Source organism: Barbus barbus (genome assembly GCF_936440315.1).
Source record: "Barbus barbus genome assembly, chromosome: 50".
In the NCBI taxonomy this organism is placed as follows: Eukaryota; Metazoa; Chordata; class Actinopteri; order Cypriniformes; family Cyprinidae; genus Barbus; species Barbus barbus.
Window position 1 is genome coordinate 10255915 of NC_136728.1, and position 24142 is coordinate 10280056.

At 34.5% G+C, this 24142-nt stretch overlaps 1 long non-coding RNA gene across 1 annotated transcript; it reads right to left on the reverse strand.

Annotated features, from left to right (window-relative positions):
• Positions 1 to 18534: 18534 nt before the first annotated feature.
• LOC306868386 lies at positions 18535 to 23484 on the reverse strand. Its single transcript, XR_013784098.1, has 6 exons — positions 23254 to 23484; positions 22931 to 23007; positions 22512 to 22585; positions 22372 to 22424; positions 20767 to 20832; positions 18535 to 20111 (listed from the first exon to the last, which is right to left on the reverse strand). It is a non-coding gene; the product is annotated as an uncharacterized lncRNA (long non-coding RNA).
• Between the last annotated feature and the right edge of the window lie 658 nt (positions 23485 to 24142).

The window sequence follows — 24142 nt, forward strand, 5'->3', positions numbered from 1 at the left end:
TGTGCACTTTGAGTGCTTCAATCATGATGGGGATTCATTTGGGAAATATGCCTGTACTAACATTGAAGCTCCAAGATGTACACCGTTCAGTCACTAAAAGCAGAGTAATACAAAGTTCTTATAAAATACTTAGTTAAGAGGATATGAAATGCCCAAAGTGATTTATAAAAACTTGGTGCACCATTAACTGAAGTGGCTATTTTGAATAAGTATGTACTTAAACCTTGCTCAAAATATTTTTATGTATTAAAATATTTGCATATGGTGAGAAATTTTGACAGACCAAAATCTAGCAGCCTTTATATTTTCAGTATTTTTATTCAAAACGTGTATTGTTTGCCATCATTTTGGGACAAGAATACATAAGTGTTTTATTAGCATTTATTTAATTTCCACTATATATTCACATTTATTGCATCTCTTTTATTATACTTTTTTACCCAGCAGACTGATTAAAAGCATTTTAATTATTCTTAAAATTATTATTATATTTTCTTGCATTACAACTTTTGTACCAAACAAAAGATCAAAAGGATTTTATAATAATTACTATTATTGTTAATATTAATATTATTAAAATTATGAAAGAATCTTAGAAGAATTTTTTTTATTTTATTTTATATTTTATTTTATTTTTGCATTTTCCCTGAGCCCATCTTTTTTTAGACAACATTTTGATTTGTCTGTTGGGTACAAAAAAATTAAAAAAAGTATTTATAATGTATTAATAATAATATAATAATACCTATTACTTTATTTATTTTTCTTTGTATTTTCTTTGAACCTGTTTTTAGACATCGTTTTGATTAGTCTTATTTTATTTTATTTTATTTTTCGTTTCATTTTGTTTTGAGACCAGAGAAAATAAATCCATAAGGCGGATCTCTAACACTGTGCCCAATATATTTGTAATTGATGTGATACATTTTTAATGAATCATAAGATTCATCTCACGCTGTAATATGGTTTGTGTGGTTATGATAGACAGATGAGGTATATGATTATAGCTTCAAAGAACTTCTGTGGTTTTCTAGTCATTTCATTTAAGCGTTTCCTGTTGCTATCCTCATTTGAAACTCAGCAGGTTCAGTCACCCTTTAGGAAAGCTATTTAAAATCACATAGCTATTCATTTTCATCCTCAGTCAGAACGTAATTAACGGAGCAAAACGAAATAAACTCTGCAAAACTGAACAGCCTTTTAAAATGTAATAACGAAGCACCACCGAATCATCAAATATAATCAACAAATATCAGACCTTTTTAACGTCAAGAGCAGTTGTATATAAAATCAAAAGTTATCGTAGAGGTTATATTTGTTTATCGGTCATATTAGTAATGCCCACTCTTCTTGTTTATTTTATTTATAAACCATTACTGAAACAAGTTACCTATTCATTTTTTGTCACAGCTTGTAGGAATCCCTGTCTGATCACAATCAGGGGAAATTCTGCAACAATGACTTTGTTTGCAAAGGAGCAATAGAAGACAGACGCTGTGATTTGCTTTTGCTGCTTCTAGTTGGTTTATTGCGAGCAGTTTGGATGCTCTCCAGGGTCCTGAAATGACCCAACTCGTTTCAAAGGATTCGTTCAGATCAAAGATACCGGAAAGTGTTCAAGGATTGACTGGAGATCGGCCATCAGTGACTGGGTCGTGATGTTAAAATTATTTAACTTCTATTGACGCTTAGTTCTGTTTTTAATCTTGCAAACTAAATTTGACTCTTATAGCTCCCCATCAAATATACAATTTGTCCAGTGGTTTCAGGTAGAATCTCTGTAATTGGTCAGGATCAGGAGTTTTGTGTATGATGAGCACTAAAACCACATATATTTCAGCATTGACAATGCATGGCAAAATACTGGTGTTATTTTCATGTTACTCATATCACTCAAGTTAATTGGTGTCATCTGTGTCCTCTGTGGTAAAATGGCCTTGAGTACTTCAGTATTCATTTTATGGAGAGCATAAACCTTTTTATAGCTAGAGAAACCCCCATTCAAAGAAAGATAATGAAAACTTTGTCAGAAGAACAATTATTTTACAGGTAAAATATCTAAAAATACTATTAAAAGGCTTCATTTACTTGAGAGACAACGCTATATAAAATACAAAGGTTTGTTTTCAGTTGTTACGGAATTGGGACTCAGACAGAGTAACAGGTAAAAGAACAGGTGTTTATTGAATCAAACAGGTCAGCGGCAGAAACAGGTGAGCAGCAAATCAGAAGATCAGTGGAGATCCAGAGAGACGTTAACTTGAGTATCTTCTTTTGACAGGAGACAAGGAACGGGAACTGGAACCACACCTCAGCAATATGGCAGACAGGAACTTTGAACACTGGAGAACACACTCTGGAGAAAACACTGCAGGTAAGTAGACAAGGAGGTAAGTAGCAGGCATAGAGCTGTGATAGCAATGGTAGTCCTCTTCGTATGAACGATTAACGCAATAACGAGACTGGACACTGGAGTGTTGTGAGGTGTGTTTATTTGTAGCCGTGTTGATTAGTGAACAGATGACGTGCAGGTGTGCTCAATCAGTGTCTAGGTGAAACCAGGTGTGTGCGTGCGTCGTGACTGGTGGAGAACAGACAGATCCGTGACATCAGTATATGTATCTTTAATACTACTGTATTTTGACTTCACTAAATTTACATTTTAGGTTATATGTTAAATAAGTTAAATAATTAGTGGAAAATCTGCCAGTGGAGTAAGAAAAAATGTAGTATATATTAATATTTATAGTATATATTAATATTTTTAATTAACTTTTATTTTTACATTTTACATTTAAATTAAGTTTCAGGCTTGTTCTTTGAACAAATGTAATTCCTTTTTTAATATTTCTATTTAGCTAATGTTCTGTTTAGCTCTATTTATTTCTTTTTTAGGTTTAGTAATTGTAGTACTTCAACTTTAATTTAATTAGTTGCCAAGGCAACATTTCTCATGTTTAAATGTAAGTTTAAGTTCATATTCAGTTCATTTGCTGCAAATGTTTTATTTTATTTCGGTTAACAAACTATTTTGAATAGTTCATGTATAGACATGTATCTTATTGTTTTTTTTTCCATTCAAAACAGGAACATAATGATTCAGAATCTAGTGATATGAAATTAATAATTGAAATGATTCATTCTGAGAGGGCTATACATCTGTAATTGTTACCATTGTCTTTTAAAACAAGTCTTTGTTATATAGATTGTTGCTTCTCAAGTAAATTGAGTTTGTTTTTATGATTTTTATTGAGCAAGAACAAAAAAGACAAAAAAAAAAACTAAATAAGAGATACTATTTAAAAAAAGAAATGAAAAAGATAAATAAATAAATAACCTTGAATTGTAGATTAATTATAATTAAAAGGATTAAAATGTAATTGAAAATTGTTACTGTTGCTAGGCAAATTTTTGCATTGCAGTGGACCTTTAGCAGAATTCTAATCTATTATTAAGTATTAAAATAATATGAATAAGTATTAAAATAATATTCCTTCTTCAATATTAAATGTCCAGACAGTTATTTATTTTGAAAGTAAGTTGGATAATGTACAGTCATTATTGCAAATTAAACCCTGACCGAGTCTCTTGAACAGGGTTTATTTTACACTAATGATCAGCTGACTGTACATTATTCCTTTTATACATAAATACAGGGATCGATCAAAATGTAAATTTCTCATTCAATACCGTGTATATTAAATATGTGCGCAAGAGCCCAATCTTAACTTCTTTTGCAATATCAATTGTAATCTTGCCAAACGTATTCATCCTTGATGATTTGATTCAGTCGACATTGTGCTGATGCTCAAAGTCTCACATGTCTTCATTGTGTGCATTAATCATTCACATTATTTCAATCTTCAAACATGATTTGAATATTGAATTGCCCTGATGCATCAAGCAGGATCAGCTTCGCTTAATCTTTCTGTCTGGCTTTCTTTTTCAGCATTCTCTGTCTTTCTCTCTCTCTCTCTCTCTCTCTCTCTCACACACACACACACACACACACACACACTCACACACACACACAGTGATTCTATCAGCAAAGGCTATAAGATGAGGCCTCCTTGTAAAGTTGCTTGCCAATTCCGTTGTCAGTGCTCTGAATCTTTTATGCTTTCTAGGGTCTCAGGAAGGTATTCATCTTGTGAAAGCCCATGCAGTTCAATCCAGTAAACATCTGTGGTATGTATATGATGAATACGGGGTTAGTGCACTTAGTAGGTTGTATGAAAACCTGGCTGTATTAACAGTCCTTGCAGATGTTGCATCTGTTTTCGTGGTGCAAGAACATTTGGCTTCGGTGAGCACAGATCCTTGCAGTCTTACTGGAGCTTTGAGAGCTCAAGTGAGATGCTACAGTGTGGATTTCATTTTAGGTGCATGAGGCAGTCTGGAGGCTAAGCTGCCTCTATCCTCGGCGTCACTGATCAGAGTCACAGAGGAGAGATTGTTTATGTGGCTGCATCTGAGTGGAAGCCATTTCCCCCCTCATATCTTGCCAACAATCAAACTCAGGATGAACAACACACACACACACACACACACACAGTCCAGTCAGCTATTGCGAGAGAGCTCTAGGAGAATTGATTGTCTATAGCTGCTCTATTAATCCTAATTATTTTGATTGCTTTCATGCAGTTATGAAATATCAGGCAGACTCCATTGTCTGAATCTCTGGGATACTTATAGATGGGGCCAAAAGTCTGAGGCCATCGGTGAGAATGCTTTGATTTGTCATTTTTCTAAATGAATACAATTTGTTTTAGTTTAACAGTTTGAGAGAAAAGTGGGTTCATAGTGAACATGGATAGTTTCTTAGAATTTCATAGTAATATGTCCCACTTTTGCTTTAAATGAACACTTTTGCTTAGCTTAGCATAGATCATTGAATCTGATTAGACCATTAGCATCTCACTCAAAATTGACCAAAGAGTTTCGATAATTTTCCTATTTAAAGCTTGACTCTCCTGTAGTTACATCGTGTACTAAGACTGACGGAAAATGAAAAGCTACGACTTTCTAGGCCGATATGGCTAGGAACTATACTCTCGTTCCGGCGTAATAAAAGGAACTTTGCTGCGGTAACGTGTGCAGCAGGCGCAATGATATTCCGCAGTGCCTGAAAGTAGTCCTCAGCTATAGCTTTAATGACAGCAGCAAAGCTACATGAACTCCACAATTTTGTATCAAATCTAGTGATCTTGTTCTCCAGCATAATCAGCAAGAACAGCTACACATTTTTTCTCAAATTTAAAATTGCTTTATTTGATGGGGGTTTTTTTGTTAGGTTTTTTTGCCTAGAAATAGTCCAAATCAGAAATCATTTTTAATTTACTTAATCATAATTAATTTAATTAATCATAATAAACTTGCTGTTTCATCACTGATTTAAATTACAGTTTGGATCCATAGTTTTTTATTGTTGTTTCAGATTTTTTTTTTTTTTAAAAAGCTCATATTATATTATATTATATTAGACATTTTTAAAAGGTTCAAAAAGAGATCACTTAAAACAGTAATTCTGTGAAATATTACAATTTAAAATAACAGTTTTTTAATATTAATATATTTTCAGATGTCATTTATTTCTGTAATGAAAAGCTGAATTTTGAGCAGCCAATACACCAGTCTTCAGTGTCGCATGATCCTTCAGAAATCATTTTAATAATTGAAACAGTTGAGGTCCTTAATATTTTGTGGAAACCATGATACATTTTTTTCAGGATTTTATGATGAATAGTTTTTATTGTGTTTCAGATTGTTCATGTATTATATTATATTATATTATATTATATTATATTATATTATATTATATTACGTTATGTTATGTTATGTTATATTATAATTTATTATAGATATTGTAGTGGGAACGTCATGAACAATTCTATTCTTTTAGCTGTTTTTGATTACATTTTATAGAATGTAATGTAATATAATTAGCAATATCTATTTGCTTGAATTGTCCACAATCCTGATGTGGATGCCTTATATCACATATTCATTAGACATTAAAGGCATATTAGGTATGCAAAAGCTATTCAGCTGCTGTAATTCCACTGAATACAGCAGAATCGCTATCATGTAAGATGATAGATGCCCCTGTGTAAATCAGCCTTTCCTTTTATCTCATGCTTTTGTTTTATTCGCAGCCATTTGAAAAAGTGCTGAAAACAAGTTGCAGCAAATAGCAGCTGACACACAGTTTTGAAACTTTGGACCAGCGCTTGTTCTGAGGTCTTGTTGGCAGCTGAGAGTGCAATCAATGCGGCGTCCCCGTGGAGTCTTTAGCTTTCTCAGGAATAGACTTGACTAATTGGTGATTGAAAATCCCAACAGTTTCCAGTGTGTTTAAAGGTCAACTGTTGTCCAAAAATTGAGTGCTGTGTTGTAGGTTGTAATTATTGTGCTAACTCAATAGTTTAGCTCTTTGGTTAGCCCCAATGTAAACGCAGCAGTTGTGTGCCGACAGCTTCGAAAGCTTTTTTTTGTTTGATATTTATTAAATGTATCCACTTCTGGGAACCATTAAGAGTTTTGTCATTCATCATGTATGTATATATCTATATATAGTCAAATATTGATGCTCTTTAAATGGATAATGGCTCCATAGTCATGTTGAGAGAGCTACATTAAAGCCTTTTTCATAGCATTATCAAGATCAATGGCCTGAGTCACAAGTTGCATGACATACTTTTCCGGACTTGTGCATTTCAAAGGAATTAAAATTTTTGATAAAAATGCATATTCATGTGTTCCGCATCTCATTATCCTGATATAACATCCCTCATTTGCATAGGCTCCTAATGAGGCACCAAAGCACGGAGAGTAGCATAGAACTTTATTATATTTGAATATTTAAAGTCATTGCTTTTACCCAACTATATCGTGAGGTGTACTGCATTTCCCACCCTCAGTGGCGGCACTTTTTGTGCGAGTGAAAGATTCATGAGACTCAGCGAGAGACAACTATTCAGCATCCATCTGTCCGTCCTAACTGACAGGCTGTCAGTCAAACCCGGTGAAACAGGTTTTAGTGGGACCTCTTTAGATTTGTCAGCCCGCTGAGAAAATATTTGAGAGTGTGTAACAACTGAAAGCCAGACAGATGGAGAAAGGTAGCTGTGGATTTTATGTATGAAGCGATGGAAAAGCGCAGATCAGAGTTCGTTTCTGGTGTTTGTGCCAAAGGGATGACGGGGTATTTATATTTGCAGCGCGACGGGGGAGTGCTTTGGATTTTTTGAACCTGCTTTCGCAGCTTGATGCAAAACATTGACGTTGCCAGAGAAAAGTGCAGCTTAGAGTACATTTCAGTCCAACGAAAAAAATAGACACCCAAAATGAGCAACAATAATCAATTCCACTCTTATAAGACGGGGCAAGGCTTGTGGGATACCGATAGCTGAGAAAAGACATCTGTACGCTTGCCAGCAATCGATCTGTTCTTGGAAAGGACGCTATAAACACAAGAATTGCAATCCAATACCCACTGAAATTTCCATCCATGACTCAAACTGTGAAGGTGCCGGGCCTGTAAGCCTCAATTAGAACATGGGAAAAATGACGAGTGGATGGGAGAAAATGGCAAAGCAATGATAAGAGATTTGATGTGGCAGACCAATTTCTCATCCCACGAGACCAGAGCAGAATTACCACGGCGAGTATTTTTAGCTTGATGTTTTAATAATAAGCGTCACACTGATGTAATTGAACAGGAATGAGATTTGGTTTGCCGAATGCGTGTTTGGTGTGTAAGAAAAATGAATCGTCTCCACCTGTTGGGATATGCATTGCTTTCTATTGCCCTGTCATTTACAAAATCAATTATGCTGATCTTCCTGTGCATCCCTCATAAATGAACCACATAACTGCAGCATTCCTATAGTGCGATACAGTAAATGTTTTCAGATACAGTCACGACCCTGCTCTCCTCGTTATATGAAATATTAGAATTAAGCTTTAGATTAATGTCCAAAAGGCTTGTCTTGTTCATTTTGTGGGGCAATTCATCTGGGGAGAACATGATTTGGTTATGTAAGTGAATGTGTGTGCAATTTCTCACAGTTGGCTCTGTTTGTCACCCCAAAAGGTCACTTCTGATTGGTCCATCAAGTGTGACAAGCATGTCAAGAGAAAACTAAATACCAGGTTTTGGTGGCCACTTGTGCTGTAAGGTGTAGCAGGACAATTTAGCTTATGATGACAATGTGACGGTCAGTCACGGTGATGAATGATGGTATGAATATGAATGTATAAAGACACTGCAAGTACAAGGTACTTGAGAAACTTTTACAGCAGGAAATTCTGGGATCCTTTTAGTCTAAAGAATGTTCAAAGTGTGTGTTTATAAACATTTTAAATGATTTCAAATACATTTAATTTAGTGTATTGTTAAAATTACCACATTTAATAATGAAATCATAAAATGTTAATCATAATGTACTTTACAAATGTACATTTCTGGTTTCATCTAGAACAATTAATTAGTGCACAAATATATCAGCACCATCAACTTGGGTGCTATGATTTGTGAAAAATGTCAGAATCCAGTCATAAAAATAGAATTTACTGAATAATGTGTAATGTCATGTAATGTTGGCTATACACAAATATGGACTATGTCTGTGAATTATGAAATGTTTTTAATGGTTTAAAATGGTTTTTACTATTGAAACATGAAGCCTAAATGTCTGAGTGATTTGTTTACACATACTGAAGCACACATGACGCTCTTGGTGCTTCAAGAGTCTGACTATATGAGGACGTAAACACATGAACTTCATTTCCAGAGCTGCACCGAGAGTCTCTCCATGAACTTTTCACCATTTCCTTTGATAAAAACTACACTCAGAAACTCTGGTCTTTGCTAAACCCTCCAAAATAAAAGTTTGGTTTAACTTGAAGAAATTATGACAGAACTATATTATTATTATACACTACTCCTCAAAATAATAGCAACAAGACAGTTAACAATTAATGTTTAAGGAATTTCACACAATATAACAATTTTTGTCCATGTTTTATTTCAGACAATAAAGCTCTGTTGGGCAGCACTTTGCCAAAAATGAAAGGGAATAAATGAACTTTTTAAAATGTTATGCCTTCATTTGAAGCATCATTTAAATCCTAAAACACAAAATCCAGAAATATTTAACAGAATTTCTAAAAAAAAAAAAAATAAAGCATTTCTTAAGGCACTTAAAATTTTAATAAATTATTAAAAACATCCTTTTTTATTATTACAATTTTTTTAATTATTTAAAATATAATGCAGAATTAAAAAGGAAAACAGAATTGGGGCTTCCTGTAGCATCATCTAAAGATACAGTCACATTTGCCATTGTTATGCCAATTTAAAACACTAATTTGATTCTTAAATGTAATCAGTTTTTTATTCAGTACATATAATGTTGAGATGGCTAAATTTAAAATGATTGCTTGGTCTAAGTTTTTAAGTTTATTTGTTATTTAGACTAATTGGTATGTGCCGTTACTGCGCAATGCTGCTTTGAAGGACAAATACAAATGTTAGAGTAGAGTAAGATGAAGATTGTTCACTCACACAGCAAAACTGTTTGTGGCAATATGGCAGACGGCTGAATATGAATGAATGTCATTGTTGGGAGACATCGGTCTGTGCGCTGATCAGTTCTCCACGTTTGAAGCAGTGATTAACTTCAGCAGATCTTATTAGAGCGCTGATGGGGTTGGCAGCCTTTCTTTTATGTGGCAGAGTTTGATTAATGAGACATCAACATAGATAGCAGACCTCAGCTGTCCAAAAAAAAAAAAAAAAAAAAAGAAGAATGAAAAATAAACAAAAAAAACTGAGAGCTATATGTGATTGATCTAAAGCCAAAAAGTTTTTAAATGCAAATAACGCTTCAGAAAGACAAGAGACTGTACAGGAGTTCATCAAATGCTCTCTCATTCACTCTTTGTGAATAGAACATATGGGAATCGAGGGAAATTCAGACACATAACAAGCATCTTTCAGGCTTTTGCTAATGAGACTTACTTAAACACTTCAGATTCACTAGCTGGACTCTTTCCCCAGTTTTTAGCCTCGTGTTGACAGAGACATCCATCATCCTCTTTGTCCTGCTCTGCAATAATCTGTTCATTATCTTACACTAAAGAGAGTCCTCCAAAGCAAAACCCGCAGCATTAGTGTTTTTAAGGTCCCCGAGTCTTTCAAGAAAGGATTGTGCTTGACAACTTCTATAGTGATGCCTCATTAGTTGCAGTTATTTGCAGCAACCTTTATTTTTAATTTGGTGCCTCATTTATTCTGCCTTTTTTAAGTAAAAAAGAATGAGTCACTGTTGCAAAGCACACCTTCTTCCACCGGTGAAATATTTACATGATGCACAGAGTTGCTTGAAATCGATTAAAAAAACAACTCTAGCAGATTAACATATTGTCTAAAGGAGCATCTGTATTCAGAGAAAACTTTTTATTTAGGTCAAAGTCTCCCACTGTTGCGGGTATCCTCTGGCCCCCATTTCTGGAACAGATTGTGTGGGGATTTCAACAGGACGCTTCTATGGCAATACGGATTAGGCAATTAACCCTGATGTCAGTGTAATTATTAAGACACTTAGTAAATGAATTAATTTCCCTAAAGGTTGTGCCAGCGAAACTCTCTCTTACTACGTAGAACAAAAGCATAGTTAAAATGGTAAAGGAGTGTGAGACTAATCATCAAGATGATCTTTTGACTTTTCATCTGATCTTACTTTCTCTAAGGCTCAGGGAAATTTTAACTAATCAACAGATGTCAAAACTGGTGAGGTAACATTAAATGGTTTCCACTGGTCCTAGAGGTTTAGTAAATGCTGTTGTTATATGGACATCCGTTTTTGAATTTACTTTCTATTTCTCATTTATTTTTATTTCGTTTTATTTTAGTAGTTTAGGGCTGCCAAAGTTCATGCACTAACTTGTATAATGTAAAAAATTTGAAGAATGTTAAAGTCAGCATTAAATGAATTCACCCTATATATATATTGTTTAAATCCATATTATTGTGAACAATTAATTTGTGCATGTTTTTATTTTAAAAAAAACAGTTTGACCTCATAACGATCAATTACAATGCATAGAAAAAAAGTCCCTGTCCTATTCTGTCTTTTCGATAACACTTAGATGTACGTCAGAATATGAAAAAATTATTTTAAAATTCTCATCACAGTCCTGTGTAATTGCTGTTTACTGGTATTTTCATATTTACCTGTTTGTAAAAGTTTCAGGTTTAAAAAGAGCCCGGTCTCATGAAAATGTGCATAAATAGTACGCCAAAAAAAAAAAAAAAACTTGTGGTAATGATATGTAAAAATCGACTTTAATGTGCATATGACAAGCAAGTGTTTGGCGTGCAAATAATAGTTTTCACATGCATATGATACGAAATTTGCTGGCGTGCATATGATACGCAGTTTTCGCATATACAGTGGGTACGGAAAGTATTCAGACCCCCTTAAATTTTTCACTCTTTGTTATATTGCAGCCATTTGCTAAAATCATTTAAGTTCATTTTTTTCCTCATTAATGTACACACAGCACCCCATATTGACAGAAAAACACAGAATTGTTTACATTTTTGCAGATATATTAAAAAAGAAAAACTGAAATATCACATGGTCCTAAGTATTCAGACCCTTTGCTGTGACACTCATATAATTAACTCAGGTGCTGTCCATTTCTTCGGATCATCCTTGAGATGGTTCTACACCTTCATTTGAGTCCAGTTGTGTTTGATTATACTGACTGGACTTGATTAGGAAAGCCACACACCTGTCTATATAAGACCTTACAGCTCACAGTGCATGTCAGAGCAAATGAGAATCATGAGGTCAAAGGAACTGCCTGAAGAGCTCAGAGACAGAATTGTGGCAAGGCACAGATCTGGCCAAGGTTACAAAAAAATGTCTGCTGTACTTAAGGTTCCTAAGAGCACAGTGGCCTCCATAATCCTTAAATGGATGACGTTTGGGACGACCAGAACCCTTCTTAGAGCTGGCCGTCCGGCCAAACTGAGCTATCGGGGAAGAAGAGCCTTGGTGAGAGAGGTAAAGAAGAACCCAAAGATCACTGTGGCTGACCTCCAGAGATGCAGTCGGGAGATGGGAGAAAGTTGTAGAAAGTCAACCATCACTGCAGCCCTCCACCAGTCGGGGCTTTATGGCAGAGTGGCCCGACGGAAGCCTCTCCTCAGTGCAAGACACAAAAAAACACCTGAAGGACCACAAGATGGTGAGAAATAAGATTCTCTGGTCTGATGAGACCAAGATAGAACTTTTTGGCCTTAATTCTAAGCGGTATGTGTGGAGAAAACCAGGCACTGCTCATCACCTGTCCAATACAGTCCCAACAGTGAAGCATGGTGGTGGCAGCATCATGCTGTGGGGGTGTTTTTCAGCTGCAGGGACAGGACGACTGGTTGCAATCGAAGGAAAGATGAATGCAGCCAAGTACAGGGATATCCTGGACGAAAACCTTCTCCAGAGTGCTCAGGACCTCAGACTGGGCCGAAGGTTTACCTTCCAACAAGACAATGACCCTAAGCACACAGCTAAAATAACGAAGGAGTGGCTTCACAACAACTCCGTGACTGTTCTTGAATGGCCCAGACAGAGCCCTGACTTAAACCCAATTGAGCATCTCTGGAGAGACCTAAAAATGGCTGTCCACCAACGTTTACCATCCAACCTGACAGAACTGGAGAGGATCTGCAAGGAGGAATGGCAGAGGATCCCCAAATCCAGGTGTGAAAAACTTGTTGCATCTTTCCCAAAAAGACTCATGGCTGTATTAGATCAAAAGGGTGCTTCTACTAAATACTGAGCAAAGGGTCTGAATACTTAGGACCATGTGATAATTCAGTTTTTCTTTTTTAATAAATCTCCAAAAATGTCAACAATTCTGTGTTTTTCTGTCAATATGGGGTGTTGTGTGTACATTAATGAGGAAAAAAAATGAACTTGAATGATTTTAGCAAATGGCTGCAATATAACAGAGTGAAACATTTAATGGGGTCTGAATACTTTCCGTACCCACTGTATATAATACGCATCTACCCCACAACCCTAATCCTACCCATTGCATAGCATATACACAAAGTAAATTTTTGAGTATCAATACTACGAGTTTTTATTTTTATTTGGCGTACTATTTGTATACTTTCATGAAATCGGGTTGGTTAAAAACTACAGGTATTATTTTTTTATTTATTTGTTTATTTTTCATTTTTACACAATTCTTACATTATTGATGTAAAATGACTTCATGTTGATGAGGAATAGTTTGCCAACAAAAAAAAATGCTGCAAATGTACTAAAATGTATTGTCAAACTGTTCTAAACAAATATTTTGATGGATTTTCAGAGGACAACAAGGGATGGACTTTTTCACTGTAGGTAGCATTATTATGGATTATGGACTGTATTGTGGATGTTAACTGATGGACTGGAGTGGTGTGGATTATTGTGATGTTTTTATCAGCTGTTTGGACTCTCATTCTGACGGCACCCATTCACTGCAGAGGATCCTTTGATGAACAAGTGAAAGTCAAATGTAATCTCAAAATGTGTTCTGATTAAGAAATAAATTAGTCTCCATCTTAAATGGCCGAGAGAGTGAGTCGGTTTTCAGCAAATTTAATTTTTTGGGTGAACTATTCCTTTAAATTAATTGTCTGGTGCAAAATTAGCCCATTATGCTTTATACAGTAGTTCATTTTGCCAATAAGGTGACAATACATTTTAAGCGTCCACATTAAGGGTCTTGCCACTATGTTTCAATGAGTAATGATAGGATGATTTGCCAACAGACTTCACGGTTAAGCCTTCTTGACCTATTAAAGTCCTTCTGCAGACTCGATAAGCATACTTCAGTGGACTTTAACTCTATTGTCTGGACACATTGATTAAGCCAACACATTTAGTTAATTAAGGTGATACACAACACAGATGTCTCAAGTCATCCTTCCCCATAGTACAGAGGTCAAAGTTTAAGCAACACACCCAGGACTTGTTAGAAATGTTCAGCTATTTTCCCTTTTATTAATTACCAGAAGCCTCCCTGATCATCCGTGTGCATATCTCTCGGTGTTTATGCCGCTTCATTATTATGGTCTGTTTCAATTAGTATGCTAATTTAAAACAGATTGTTGTTTTTTTTCAGAGTGTTCCTCAGGTGGTATCAGCATTAAGTGATGTTATTCCGTTCTGGATCAAAACAGGGATGAAAGGAATTATGTACTGTGTCATGGATGTTAATTAACTGAAGGGTGGTGTGGATTCCTTTGCATGTTTGTGTCTAAAGAAAGCCATGCCACTTTCTATGAGTCACCTTCAAGTAAATATCTTTTTATATCTTTATTTTCTTTTAGAGGAAAATTCAAACTAGACATTCTCTATTTTCTAAATGTCTAGATATTATTATGAAAATATTGTGTATGCATAGAATTGTGTGTGTGTGTATATGCATACACAATATGTTCATTATATATATATATATATATATATATATATACACTAACTGTAAGTATGTATGTTTGTGTGTGTCTGTGTGTGTATATACATGTATAATATTAGTGCTATCAAAAATATTTAACATGGTTAACGCAGTAGCGGAGGTTGGCCACCTAACACACACGACTGCTACTTCTGTCTCTTTTTTTCTTGACAAGAATTGAGATGTTGGAGAAGGTCAGATGAGATGTTGTCAGGCCATATGTCAAAAAAAGTATTTTTCTGTCCTGTCAGCCGTTATACTGTGCTCCCAGTGCGTGCTCTTCAATTGCACGCACAAATACAGTGGTGCATGCTATCGCCTGTATCATTTCAAATCAAAGCATGAATGAAACGTGATTGAGCATGCGTGTCAGATCCGTGTCATGTTCCTCAGTGGCAGCTCTTAAAGTAGTAGCAGCCAAATAACCTAATAACCAGCTGCTGTGATGTCTGTTAATCAATGCACAAAAGAAAAAAAAAGAGGAAATCAATAACTTTTGTAGCTTTAAGGATTCATCTATATTTAATTTAGAATTGAGATAACTTTTATAACTTTATACCTTGATGATAACTTTATTCAATTTCTGTATATTTTCTATTTGCTGAAGGGCACAAGTAAATATGGCATTTATTATAATTGGTTTATGTGAACATTGTTTTCAAATTTTCATATTTAAATTTAAGTTCACTTAAATTAGTTGTTATTTGTTTAAGTCTAATAAATGTTAAAATTGATAGCTCTCAATTATACTGTAATGTTGAATGGCAATAGTCAATGGTTATATATTTAAAAAAAAAAAAAACTGGAGACATCAGTAGTATTGGTATCAGTGATACTCGCCTTCAGTCATAAAAAAGGTGCCATTAAACAAATTATTATTAAAAAATATACTGATTGAATGTGAAATTATTGCCATATAAAAGTATATTTAGAAACTTTAATGTTAGGTGGGATTAATCGCGTTCGGAGAGTAGGATTGTTAGGTGGTATTAAGTGCTCCGTTCGGAGAGCAGGAGGGACACCATCATGAGCTGTAACACCATCTACTCTGGCATGTGTTACACATTTAATCTAGTAGTCATATGACCTCTATAGGTCTGTTGATCATGTGACTTTTGTGGATATATTTGAGAGTTACTTCCTGTTTTTACAACTAATGAAGGTGTTTGGATAGACACCGAAACGTTTTGTTAAGCTTTTTATAGTCCAGTGATTTTAATAAAAGGTACATTTTTTGGAAAGTTTTAAACACCTGGATGTTTTAGTGATGAATCTACACAAACAAATCGCGATTAATTTCAGAAAAAATGTGTGATTTATTTAAAGTTTATATATATATATATATATATATATATTTTTTTTTTATTATTGTTTGAATGTCTGCATGTGAAAAAATATAAATGTTGACATTTCAATTTATTTTCGTCATAGATCCTTTTTTTTTTTTTTTGTCAGAGCCACAAAAAATGCATGAATTCATAGTCAAAGATATATGAACTATCCTCTCAGATGAAACCAGACCAGAAATTCCCAATGAGAGCAGTGTGCCAGTCAATACAGCTGAGCTGGGATGTATGTTTTAATAGTTTGTTAACTTGAGTCTGTAGAGGTCCAGACTCTTTCAATCCCGAGACTTTTCCACACATTGACAGCAGATCCTCATTTTGTCCTTTTTTGCTATGTTGTACCATCTTTGGACAGGAAAAAGCAGTGCCTCCTCCCATCTTCGTGGTTACATTACCTTGTTGTCCACAGTCTTTATTTTATTCTAGACCATGGTGCTACAGAGAGTTTGACCCCGGTGGCTCTGTGAGACTAATTGCTCCATAAATTGGCCTGGAGACATGCTATCCACATCGCTCCCAGCTGGAGTTCAGACTCACTCGCATCTTTGCTTTTTACTAATGGTCGTAAATGCTGGGAAAAAGGGGAATTTTAAAAGCCGGCAGACAGCAGGCTCTGCAGGGTCAGCAAGTAGACATATTTGAGAAGAATATTCAAGACAAAAGAATAACAAAATTTGCCTAAAATAGGAAGCAGTCTTTGCTGCAGGGCTACAAAGATCTATTCAGTCTAGAGCTTGAGGCTGAAGAATATTTTTGAGCTGGAGTGAATTTCTGAGCCTATAATCAAGCTTGGATATTAATCTGATCATTTGATATTTTTTTTTTCTCTTTAGAACATAAATAAATAGCTAATTCATTAGAAAACACTTGTTTTAACTAAAAATAGGTGTTGATTAACATTTATGAAATATGGTCATGATTATGATTCTGAAAAGAAATCAGAAAATTATCACATGGATCATGTTTTCATAAAAGGTCTTGACCAGAAGATTACATCAAGCATACTTGTTCCATTCACAAACTACAGGGAGTGAATGGAAGCCAGATTCCGCCACAGAATACAAAAAAAAAAAAAAAAACATAATTGTGACTTTTTATCACACAATTCTGACTTTATTTCTCACATCTCACAGTTTTGAGATAAAAGGTCTAAATTGTGATACGTTAATGACAGAAAACAAGAAGAAGGTTAGAATTGTGTTAGAAACTTGCAGTTCTGAGGAAAACAATTAATCAAAAATTAGAATAAGGATATAATCTCACAACTCTGAGAAAATGGTCCAAATTGAGATGTTAATGCAAATATATGGGAAATAAAGATAGAAATTTGTTACAAACTTGCAAAAAAAAAAAAAAAAAACACCAGAAGATCATGATGTAATCTCACAATTCAGAGAAAACTGAAATGTTGACTCTGTAAGATAGAAACTGGTAATTGTGAGAAACAACAGTAAGAACTTTGTTATAAACCCATAATTCTGACTTGTTTTATTAAGTGGTGGAAACAGGCTTCCATAGGAGTGTATATACACAACTTGCATCTAAAAACATCACAGAATGGTAAAGAATGATTTAAGTTCGGCGTTATAATTAAGTTAAACTACTGTCAAATTGATATAGCGTCTTGAAAAAAACAGACAAAGATGTCCATCGGTCCACTGTTGTGAACAGCACTTAAGTAGTTTACAGATGATTGCTTTTTTTTTCAGTTATCACTGAATAATATATTAGCCAGCAATATATTGTGCACTTTTTAAATTTTTTGTGTAAATAGTGTGTCTTCATTGAATATGACTCATATAAGTCTACAGAGATGTGAGCATGCTGTCATACGCTATGATCCTCATGAATACCACTGGCATACTTCAAATGAGACGCAGACTGTGATGTTAATGTGAATTTGTTGCCTATTTGCATAGAGTGAATACTTCCAGTGCAATACAATTATTGTAAAAGCACCGCATGTGTGTAATCAATCAAAAATTAATCCAAAAAGTGGAATTTTTGAGGTATTGTACTACGGACATGAGGTATAACGGCGATTAAATACACTGTAAAAAAAATAATCGTAAAAAAACGGTCAAATGACTGGCAGCTACGGCTGCCAAACAAAAACCGTAAAATAAATGAAAAATATCTTAATTCCAATAAAGTGCAAAAACTATCATTTTACAGATTTTTTCATTAAAAGTTTTAGAAAAAAACCCTGTTATTTTACAGGTTTTTCCTTGTTTGAACTAAGATATTTTACCTTAATTTTACGGTTTTTGTTTGGCAGCCGTAGCTGCCAGTCATTTGACCATTTTTTTACGATTATTTTTTTTACAGTGTAAAACTGTTATTTTACAGGTTTTTCCTTGTTTGAATTAAGATATTTTACCTTAATTTTACGGTTTTTGTTTGGCAGCCGTAGCTGCCAGTCATTTGACCGTTTTTTTTACGATTATTTTTTTACAGTGTAAAACTGTTATTTTATGGATTTTTCCTAGATTATAATGATCAAACACCTTCAATAAAGTGACAGCACAACAAGTTCTACAGAGAAACACTGTTATTTTACAGGTATTTCCTTGTTTGAATTAAGCTATTTTACCTTAATTTTACAGTTTTTGTTTGGCAGCCGTAGCTGCCAGTCATTTGACCTTTTTTTTACGATTATTTTTTTACAGTGTAAAACTGTTATTTTATGGATTTTTCCTAGATTACAATGATCAAACACCTTCAATAGAGTGACAGCACTACAAGTTCTACAGAGAAACACTGTTATTTTACAGGTATTTCCTAAATTATTACAATCAAACACCTTCAATAAAGTGATGGCACAAAGTTTTATGGAGAAACACTGTAATAATTTAGGAAATGCCAGTAAAATAACAATCAAACACCTTCAATAACGTGATGGCACTAAAAGTTCTGCTGAAAAACAGTTATTTTACAGGTAGTTCCCAGATTATAATGATCAAACACCTTCAATAAAGTGACGGCACTAAAGGTTCTACTGAGAAACACTACAGACCTTTGCTAAATCATAACGATCAAACATTCAATAAATTGTCAAGACGTGCTCAAGATTGTAAATTGACAGTTTTATTTCGGAAGACAAAATAAGTCTGTAAAAAAACTGCATGAAACTGATTAAAATCATCTCAAACTTTAATTTGCAGCATTTGTGTTGACAAATAAGTTAATAGTATTTAAAATTACATGCAATTAAATAAAATGGAATGATTCAGTTGATAAATTACAGTATATATCTTAAATTAAATATAACATTTTAACTATATAGTAGTTATCAGTAGAACAGTTTCATCAAAATTCTCAAACTTTAGGATTAAGGTTAAATATTCTAAACATACTGAACACAAAACTGATACATGTACAAGATTTTCACTGTTTCACACCAGTATTGATTCTAAACATTTAACAATTTAAATTTAAAGGGATACTCCACTTTTTTTAGAAATAGAATGTTTTCGGTCGGAGTAGATTGTCGAGTTCACACGCGTGATCATAGGTAACTAAACCTATGCGCGTGAACTCGACAATCGACTACTGTGGACTCCGACCGAAAACAGGATGTAAACACAGGTATGTGCGCTGGCTGAATTAACGTAACTTTTATTAATATCTTTCACATCTACTGCAGTCAGATTCACCTGTGTTCACTCTGAAGGAATCACTTACATGGCTGGTGCACTTGTAATGACACATCGAGGATGTTAAGAGGCTAAAGGTTTAAAACTTACCCCGTTTAAGTCAACAGGGTGCAAATTTTAAAAAGAGGATAACACGGTGTAGGCAACACCGATTTTTGTCGTTGTTCTCTGTACTGACAGCACTCCAAATTTACAAAAAAATTAGCTCTATGTTAAAATTGACCGGAGTTCTCCTTTAACACTGGGGGAGTTGGAAAATGAGCCTACTTCCAAAAAAAGTGGAGTGTTCCTTATAATTTTTGGTATTCAGAGGTAAATTAACATTATAATGGCTTTTGTTTATATTTTGGCTTGTATTTTCCAAATCAGTTTTATATAGTTTTTCCAAAATGTTCTGCTGACCCCTGGGGGCCCTGCATAGTTCTGTTAATAAATATTATACTGTCTTTTAATTCAGAATCCTAACTCTACAAGTGTATTAATAAGTTAAATCAAAACATACAACAAAAGTGTACCAGAAGTGACAGATACAGCAAATAAACAGCAATCCTGCAACAGCCAGTAGTCAGCTGCATCCTTGGTGCATCTGAAAAAAAAAAAAAAAAAAAGACAATATGATTCTCTCAAAATTATTTCAATTTTTTTGTGTTTCCTTTAAACAAGTTTAATACATTTTTATTTAAACTGTCTGTTTGTCTTCCGTTTTGTCTGGTATCTACAACTTTTGTCTGATAGAAAAATGTGCATCACCAAGAAAAGGAACATGTAGATTCACAACAATGGACATTCTTTTCCAGAGGTATCATTGCAAGGTTAACACCTAAAAATGCCAATATGCATTACAAAATAAAACCAACAATATTTATATTAACTGGAGGTGTTTACAGACTGCTGTGATATGGGTAATGAGGGTCTTTCTCTCAATATTCTCTAGGGAATTAAACAAAGGATTGATGATGATATTGTGTTTTAAAAAAAAAGGTATATTCTCCTTGTGTGAGATTATTAAAGTACTGGAGATAGTTCACCCAAAAATGACAATTCTGTCATCATTTACTCACATCATGTCTTTTCAAACCTGCAATTTTTTTCAAAAATTATTTTGTGAAGCATTAAAATTTGATATTTTTGAAGAATGTTGGCAACATCTTATACATCTGGGATAGCACGGGGGAGAAAAAAAGAGCTGCATTGTGCCTTTAAAATTGACTACGGTTTTATATACTGCAGTTGATACTTACTAATGATGGACTTGTTTCTCTGTTGGTGCCAGTTCTGCTCCGTAAACAATGTTCCAATGGCTTGATCTAAAAAAATAAAAAAAAGTGTTATCACTGTTGGAAAAGGGGAATGTAAAAATTACTTGAAAAGAAACAGGTAGCTACACACAACAGGTTTGGGCCCAAATGTAGCATCCATGTAAGACAAGCACAAGCTATATTTCGGTGTAGTTAACTGAACAATTTGTAAAAGCAAAAAAAAAAAAAAAAAAAAATTACAACTTGGGTGGGTTTGATTTCCATTGATGGACATGCTAATGTCATGTTAAAGCATGTTACTCATAGCTTTATCATCTACTGATAAGTAAATAAATGTTTTATGGAGTCCATTTTAATTCAGCCATCAAATGTGCATATTTTGAAGTTCAGAGCAGTCAAAGGTTTTAACCCAGAGTTCATAAAACTAAATTGCAGAGCTACATCCTGGAAAATGTTGTGGGAATGACACCCCCAGTGTTGCAAATCCTGGCACATGATGTAAAAGTCATAGAAAATAGCAGTTAATGCTCTTATGCCAGAGGCACTATGTGCATTTTTGTGTTTGAAAGGGGAGGTTTCACACTTGATATGATTTGGCACCACTGGATTCATTGGGGGTCATACCTATGTTCCCTGGGTCCTCTGTTCACCACATTTATATGGCAGATGAGGGACACATGACTATGATCCATATAAAGTATGTTATAATTACTTAAAGATTAATTTATCATATGCTCTTGGATAACTAAACCAGCTTCAAGAAACATAGGCCTACTTCTCAACAGCTTTCCAAATGACTTCATTACAGTCCTTCACAAAGTTTACCTTCCCAGCATCAAGTGAATTAATAAAGGTCTTTTAAAAAGTTTACTTAATGTGTGTTAACAGACCATTGATCTGGGGGACATAGGACCATTTTTTAACGTGTTCCTTAAGTGTTATATAAACCCTTACTAAAATTAACTATAGTTTTGCTACACTAACCAAATGGTAATAAATTATTGTAATCCATCCACCATTAAAACATGGTTTCTACACTTTAATTTAGCAATGGGAAAAGCACAGCTCATCCAAAAATTTGAGTTCTCTCATTATTTACTCTACTCATGTTGTTCCAAAACTGTATACATTTCTTCTGTAGAACATTAATTAAGAGAAATGCCTTGTATTTTTTTTCTCTCCATAAGGGTTCCAATATTGTTTGATTCCCAACATTCTTGTGTTTAACAGAAGTAAAGGTGATGATACACAGGACAACTTTTTGAGCAATGTTGCTGGGCAATCCTGCAGAGTGATTGTTGCTTGGGCACTTTCCCATTGAAAATGGGCAATACATTTCTATATGGATTAATTTAGATCGGTCGAGGTAGCCCTTTGACGGCAACATTGCTGAAAAAATTGCCCTGTGTATCATCACCTTAAGTCATACAGGTTTGGGAAAGGACATTTATTTTGGGGTCAGCTAGGCCTGTAAACTCAAAAAGAGAGGTAAGATATGGTCTGGAGGGTTTGAACCAGTGTGCCTTTGAGTTTACATGTTCTGCCTCTTTTTCACATGCTTTTTACAATGACAATAACGTTACTCACCGCATCTGAAGATCGTGTGGCTGGATGATTTTTATTCCCTAATTTCTAAATTCCTGGATCATGAGGGAAACACACACAGCAATATTAGCGATTTACTTACTAACAGACACATTTGCAAAAGCTTGCAAAATTGTACTCACCAGCAGCTCCAAAACATGATGACTCATTATGACTGATCGGTAACGTTGGGCCTAAACGTTATAGTGTTATACCCCTGAAAAAAGGGGAGAAGATTAAGCACATTCACTCAACGATGTTTCTCCACCGCAGACTTTATGTGTAATGGAGAAATACCGCGAGCTCTCCACCTAGTGTTCAGCAAGGCCTAACTAATAGATTGCACAGCTTATTGTGCCAAACTAATTGATCACCGATTAACCAAAATTATTATTTAGATAACTTATTCCCATTTTATAAACATTTTTAAACACATTCAACATATCCTAACTACAGAATACTTTCATATTTGACTGATTTATGAACTTTTCGATCTAATTAATGAAATATTATACAGGCATATATTTTTCACTCTGTCACAATAGCAGCTAAGTTAACTTACCCCGCGATCAACAACAGATTCAAAAGCCTAGTTTCCATCTTCTGGAGTCGACGAGTGTGGTTCGAGTTCCTCTCCGTCTAAAGAGACAATGTTCTCAGTTCACTCACTGTAAAGCTCATTTGCGGAGTTTATTTATTTTTAATCAAAAACTAAGTTAGCTGACAACATTTACTCATGCTAGAAACACACATTAACATGATTAATACATTGAAATGTGTACTCATATCGATATTGCTCTAATCGCGTTAAGATTCTTAATTTAACACACTATATTTTGATGCAAGGTTAGCAGAATTTTTTTAAATAAAAGTTATTTAACTTACCTTCCACAGATTGCAATATGTCCGTTGCACGTTGTTAAAATTCGTTGTCCATATTCCTTTTTTGTTCTTCGTTTACAATCCCGCAATATTTAAAATAAAATAAAAAATAGCCGTCTGACATAAAAATAATTTAAAAGCCACAGAACCGCAGTAAGGTTAGGCTATTGAAGATCCCGACTCCGAGCACGAGCTGCAGCACACACCCACTGACCCACTCACTCCAACAGCCGTATATTCAAACTTGGCGCGCATAGTTGTCATTGGCCAGATTCCTGGATGACAGTCAGAATAACCAATCATGCTCAAAACAACTCGGAGAGACAGCCAATAGCGTGGCAACATTGCAATTACAGGAAAAGATTACATGTTTTAAAAGAAAGAATAGGAAAAAAATATACATGTGCTATTTATCTAGTTGTATTTATAGGCTGGCTGTTATATTTAATCAATTGGTTAAATTGTGTTTTCATTGCAGTGCATGATTAAAAATTAAACTTACAGTAACTTATATAGCCTACCATATAACAAAATATATTTACCACTGCTCTGCTAAACAGCAGTTTAACAGAGCAAACAGATTGTAGTACATATTAAACATTGGCATCATTCTATACAAGTTAGGCCTACAGCATATACCCCGGGTTTCACAGGCGAGGCTTAAGCCTGTAGTCCCAGACTAATATGCACATTTGAGCTGTTTAACCTGAAAGCAACTTGCACTGACATATCTTAAAATATGTCAGTGCCATTGATTTGTCTCAACATAATGTCTCAACACATAATGTTTTTTTTCCCTAAGGCACATTTTTAAACGCTAATTAAATGCCCTAATTGAACTAAGGCCTAATCCTGGCTTAATCTAAACCCTGTCTGTGAAACCAGGTCTGTG